Genomic DNA, 4,639 nt, shown 5'->3' with positions numbered 1-4,639 from the left:
ACAGGGTTTCTCTGTGTAGCCCTGGTTGTCCTGGAACTCACTCTGTAGACCAGGCTGGCCTCGAACTCAGAAATCTGCCTGCCTCTGTTTCCCAAGTGCTGGGATTAAAGGCGTGCACCACCACTGCCCGGTACCACCAAATACTCTTAGTCATCAAAAGCCATGATTTCAACCCCATAAAGCAACGCCTCAGAAGTATGTCCACACATTCACCAGAAGTCACGTAGATAATATGCAGAACTCCCGGACAGAAAGCCACCCAAGTGTACTTCCTACGAGATAGAGCAAACTCCCTGTACCAAAATGGTCCACAGAAGTGAAAATGAACCACAGCGTGGGTGGGTGAATCTTACAAACGTAATAGAAGTGAAAATCCAGTAAAGTATATCATGTGTTACTGTGTTAATGTCAAGGTCAATGCGAGGCAAAATTATGGTCTTGAAGTCAGGGCTGTGGGGTGGCTAGGAGAGAATGTGCAGCAAGGGTTCTGGGTCCTGGGACATCTGCTGACCTACCTCCCGGTGGTCTGATGCTCGCTACACAGGTGTGTGTTCCTGCTATAAACGTTCCTTGAGCCCAGGCGGTGCAATCTCTGTGCATTGCCGACATTGTGGGTTGAAGACCCCATGCAATTAAAAAAAATCCACATGTAGCTTTTGACTCGCTATCTTCACGACGAATAGCCTCCCTGACAGTGATAACTAGCAACTGACTGACCAGAAGCTTTTACTGATGACATAAACAGGTATTTCACATTTATTTTGTATGCCGTAAGTACTTAGACGCAGTGAAAGACATTCGAGAGAGCATCACGGGGTCACTTTTTACTGCCATGTGCAATTTACTTAAGAGAGATGAACTGCTTAGGCAGACCGATGAGGGTCACAGGGCAGATGTTTGGTACCTACCCTGGAGCTCACCGCAATGATGGCAGGAAATGATAATGGAGCTTATTGTAGAAGCTCTCTGCTGAGTGTTAGATCTGAATTAGCCCCCTTAGCTCTATCCAGGGACGGCTCAGTTCTTAGCCTGAGGTGCTACTGGAGGTGGAAGATAACTTTAGGAGGGGAGGCCGAGCATGAGGAAGTTAGTGTTGTTGTTTTAGTTTTAGCCTCGTCCTGATTCTGTCTTTGCTCCTTGGTCACATTGGGTGAAGAGCTCTGTGGCCCACGATCCCGCTATGATATCCAATGCACCCAGCAGGCAGAGAGAAACAGCCAAGACACTGAAACCTCAGAACTGAGGGAATTCCAGCCTTCCTTTCCCTGTGTTGATTAGTTCATGTGTTTTGTTACAGTTATGGACAGCTGTCTGAGACACCCATGTAGTAGTTTTATGCAGTATAATTAATACCCTGTTATTTCTGTGTGTTTGTATTCCCCTCAACTGCAAATGGCATCAAGTATAATCTGTGTTTGCCTGTTTAAGTCTTGAATAGAATTTAGCTTTTTACAATACACTCATGTCTTTTATGAGAGTCAATAATATAATTACGATCATCTACATATATGTGTTAGTGACATAGTTAGATTTTTATTAATATATACACATACCTCTAGGCTTCATAGACAAGTTTTTTTTGTTGTTCTTTCTTTGTCTTTATTTTTATTGTCACACTTCTCAAAAACAAACAAACAAACAAACCTGTAATTCATACTAACAAGGCCTGCCAAGTTCCAGTCTATGTTGATTAAAGGTCAGCTGGACACGTCAGATTTTACTAAAGTTTGTTTTAGCAGAGCCTTGGGTCCTGCACACACTGACAGAGCATTGCCACTGTCCTGGTCCTTTAGGAGAGGACTGTATGCCTTTTGTGGGCCCAGGACATGAGGTCAGGATGGGAAACAACATAAAGGGCAGCTAGCTGCAAGGCTTCATGGGAGAAGGCACAGCATGGAGAGACCTGGATGCAGGGCAGGTGAGAGCAGAAGGTATCTTGGAGGGGAACCTGGGCAACGAGGGCCAAATTAATACAGAGTTAAAGTTGGGCTTTAGGGGAAGGATTTTCTAAAAGAGATTACAACGGATAGAGTAGAAAAAAGAAATTGCTTTGGCAGAGTCATTTCAGCATTGCAAATGCACAGAAGACGAACTTGGGCGGGAGCGCGGGTTCACCGAGAGCGAATGCAAATCAGGACTGGCTGGCTTCGTGCTCATTTGCATCTGAATCCTCGGAACTGTTCCTGAGAGACAAGAAGTGCAGAACGTTCTGTCACTTTGCCCAGCAGACAATGCTGATGTTGCTGCTGTCACCAGCCGCCTGTTAACAGTATTACCAACTTTGAAAACTAGGGGAAGTGACTATATACTCCACACAGACAGGATCTGCTGTACTTTTTGGCTGAACTGACGGGACCGTTTGCTAACCAGACACCATTTTTTTTTTTTTTAAGCTCCAATCGATGGCTCTAATTACTGTCTTTGTGCACACAGGACGAGAGGCATACATGTCCTGCTCCTCACAAAAGATAAAAGCAGGAGGAAGGGAGGCCTGTGTTGGGTGTGGGAGTCAGCAAGGAAAAATGGAGTAGGAAAAGTTTGCTTGCTCCAAAGAAATGCTGAGACGTGTGGGGGTTTGTTGGTTTGTTTGTTTGTTTGTTTGTGTGTTTATGTTATCATTATCCTTGTCACCCTCCCATGATCAATCACAAAGCACCAGGCACTGCTGAGTGAACTGTAGGACAACTCTAATTATTTTAAGGATATTGTAAGGAGAAGGTTCAGAAATACTGAATCATTTACCCAAGGACACACAGCCAATATATGAGAAACTGGGGTTCTATTTCATGATTCCGAAATCATCTCCACTTACTCATTTACTTCGTATGCCATTTAGCTGTCTCCAGAGCAATGACAATTTAGAAGAGAGTGATCGACCAGGAAATGAATCCAAAGGCAAGAAAACCCAGGCAAAAAGGCAACGGCATTTCCAGGAAGGACAAAGATGCAAGAGGAAGGTTTGTACTACTCCATGCAAAGAGCTCAACACGCTGGTTGCGATTGTTTGGATGGGGTTTATACCCGGACGATTTATTCGTGGAAAGTGTGGTCGCTAGTGTCGCAATGCTAAGAAGCGGCAGACCCTCAGGAGACAGAGCCCAGAGTAAGGCCTTCAGGGAACCGATGCTGTTCTCGTAGAGTGAGTCCTTGCAGGGGGGACTTGTTTTCTACCCTTCCCTGTGATTTCTTCCTCTTGCATGTCCTTCTGCCATGATACCATCTACCATAGTGTGATGCCATAGGGGGGTCCTTGCCAGAACTGATGTCGTGTTATTTGGACCAGGTCAAGCAATGGAGAGAAAGAGAGAGAGAGAATTCGGTGCCAAAATTCTGATGAGCAGGGTTGACTGCCAATGGGAAAGAGGATCCAGGAACCAAGCCTTCAGAGGCAGAGGTACTGTGAAGTAAGGTTGCAGGGCCTTGTTTCTAAAGACCCTTTACAAAGGCCTATGGCCTATGCTGATAATGTATCCATATGGCCACGCAGTAGACATAGGGGAAGGAATGTTTTAACTCAGTTCAACTTGGCGTTGTCTTTCCAGCTTCCCCTCCTTTCTTCCTGCCCTTGTTTCAGGGGGCCCCAGAGCATCCCTGGGTCTTTGAGGTATCAAGCTGAGGGGATTCTAAGTCCAGGATACATTTAGACCAACTAAATGAGATATTTTGTTTAAAGTTCTGGATTATGTCCATGCACAGCCTGTCCCTTGTAGGGGTGCCCTCTTTGGGGGTTCATATACTGACTGCCAATTTGGCCAGCTTCCTAACGAGGACACAGGTCACAGCAAGATAGTGAATTTGGGGACCAGAGAGATGGCTCGGTGGGTAAAGCGCTTTCCACACAAGCATAAAGACCTATGCTTGGATTCCCCAGAACGTACATAGAGCTGGATATGGTGATTGTAACGTCAGCTCTTCTACAGAGACAGGAAAATCCCTGGAAACTTAAGGGCCAGCTACGCTGGAATAGACAGAAGCAAAAACCAAGAAAGCAAACAAGGTGGACAGTGAGAAGCAACGTCCGAGGTTGTCCTTTGGCCTCCTCCACAAGCCTGTGTGCACGTGTACACATACACAGAGATTTAAACACGTAAAAGAAGAGAGCATTCTCCAGAGGCTGGCAAGAACTATCTCAACAGCGAAGAAGAGATAAGTTTTAAAAGGCTAGGATCCAACCTCGTTTCGGAACATTCTATATCACACGAGGGATACGCAGAGGATGAGGTTCAATTCAGAATTAAAGTTCTGTCTTGTCGGGAGAATATGCTAAATAACAACATAATCAGGTTTAATTCTCCTTGTGTGCATCTCTCCTTTTTTTTTTTTTTTTTTTTTTTNTTTTTTTTTTTTTTTTTTTAATTTTTTTTTTAATTTTGCATTAAGCCCAACTGGTCTTTTTTTTTTTTTTTTTTTTTGGTGGCAATTGTATGAAACTGAATTTATCGTGTTCCTGTGTCGTAGGCGCCATGCTGAAGCAGGACTGAAAACAGCCTGTTAGTGTGTGAAGGAAGCTGGGAGTTCTTCTCTTCAGCCTAATTACCCACAATAGGAAACATGTTCTAACACCCTGTGCTGGGAGAAGCGTTAAACTGACTCCTTAATCTACCCATAGGAAGTGATATTATAAAAAACGGTTGCTGGG

At 44.6% G+C, this 4,639-nt stretch overlaps 1 long non-coding RNA gene across 1 annotated transcript; it reads left to right on the top strand.

Annotated features, from left to right (window-relative positions):
- Nucleotides 1–1,759: 1,759 nt before the first annotated feature.
- LOC115062612 lies at nucleotides 1,760–4,277 on the top strand. Its single transcript, XR_003842564.1, has 4 exons — nucleotides 1,760–1,918; nucleotides 2,837–2,957; nucleotides 3,284–3,394; nucleotides 3,921–4,277. It is a non-coding gene; the product is annotated as an uncharacterized LOC115062612 (long non-coding RNA).
- The last annotated feature ends 362 nt before the right edge of the window (nucleotides 4,278–4,639 follow it).

Source organism: Mus pahari, chromosome 19, assembly GCF_900095145.1.
Source record: "Mus pahari chromosome 19, PAHARI_EIJ_v1.1, whole genome shotgun sequence".
In the NCBI taxonomy this organism is placed as follows: Eukaryota; Metazoa; Chordata; class Mammalia; order Rodentia; family Muridae; genus Mus; species Mus pahari.
The sequence above is the reverse complement of the archived record's forward strand: the minus strand, read 5'-3'. Positions and strand labels throughout refer to the sequence as shown.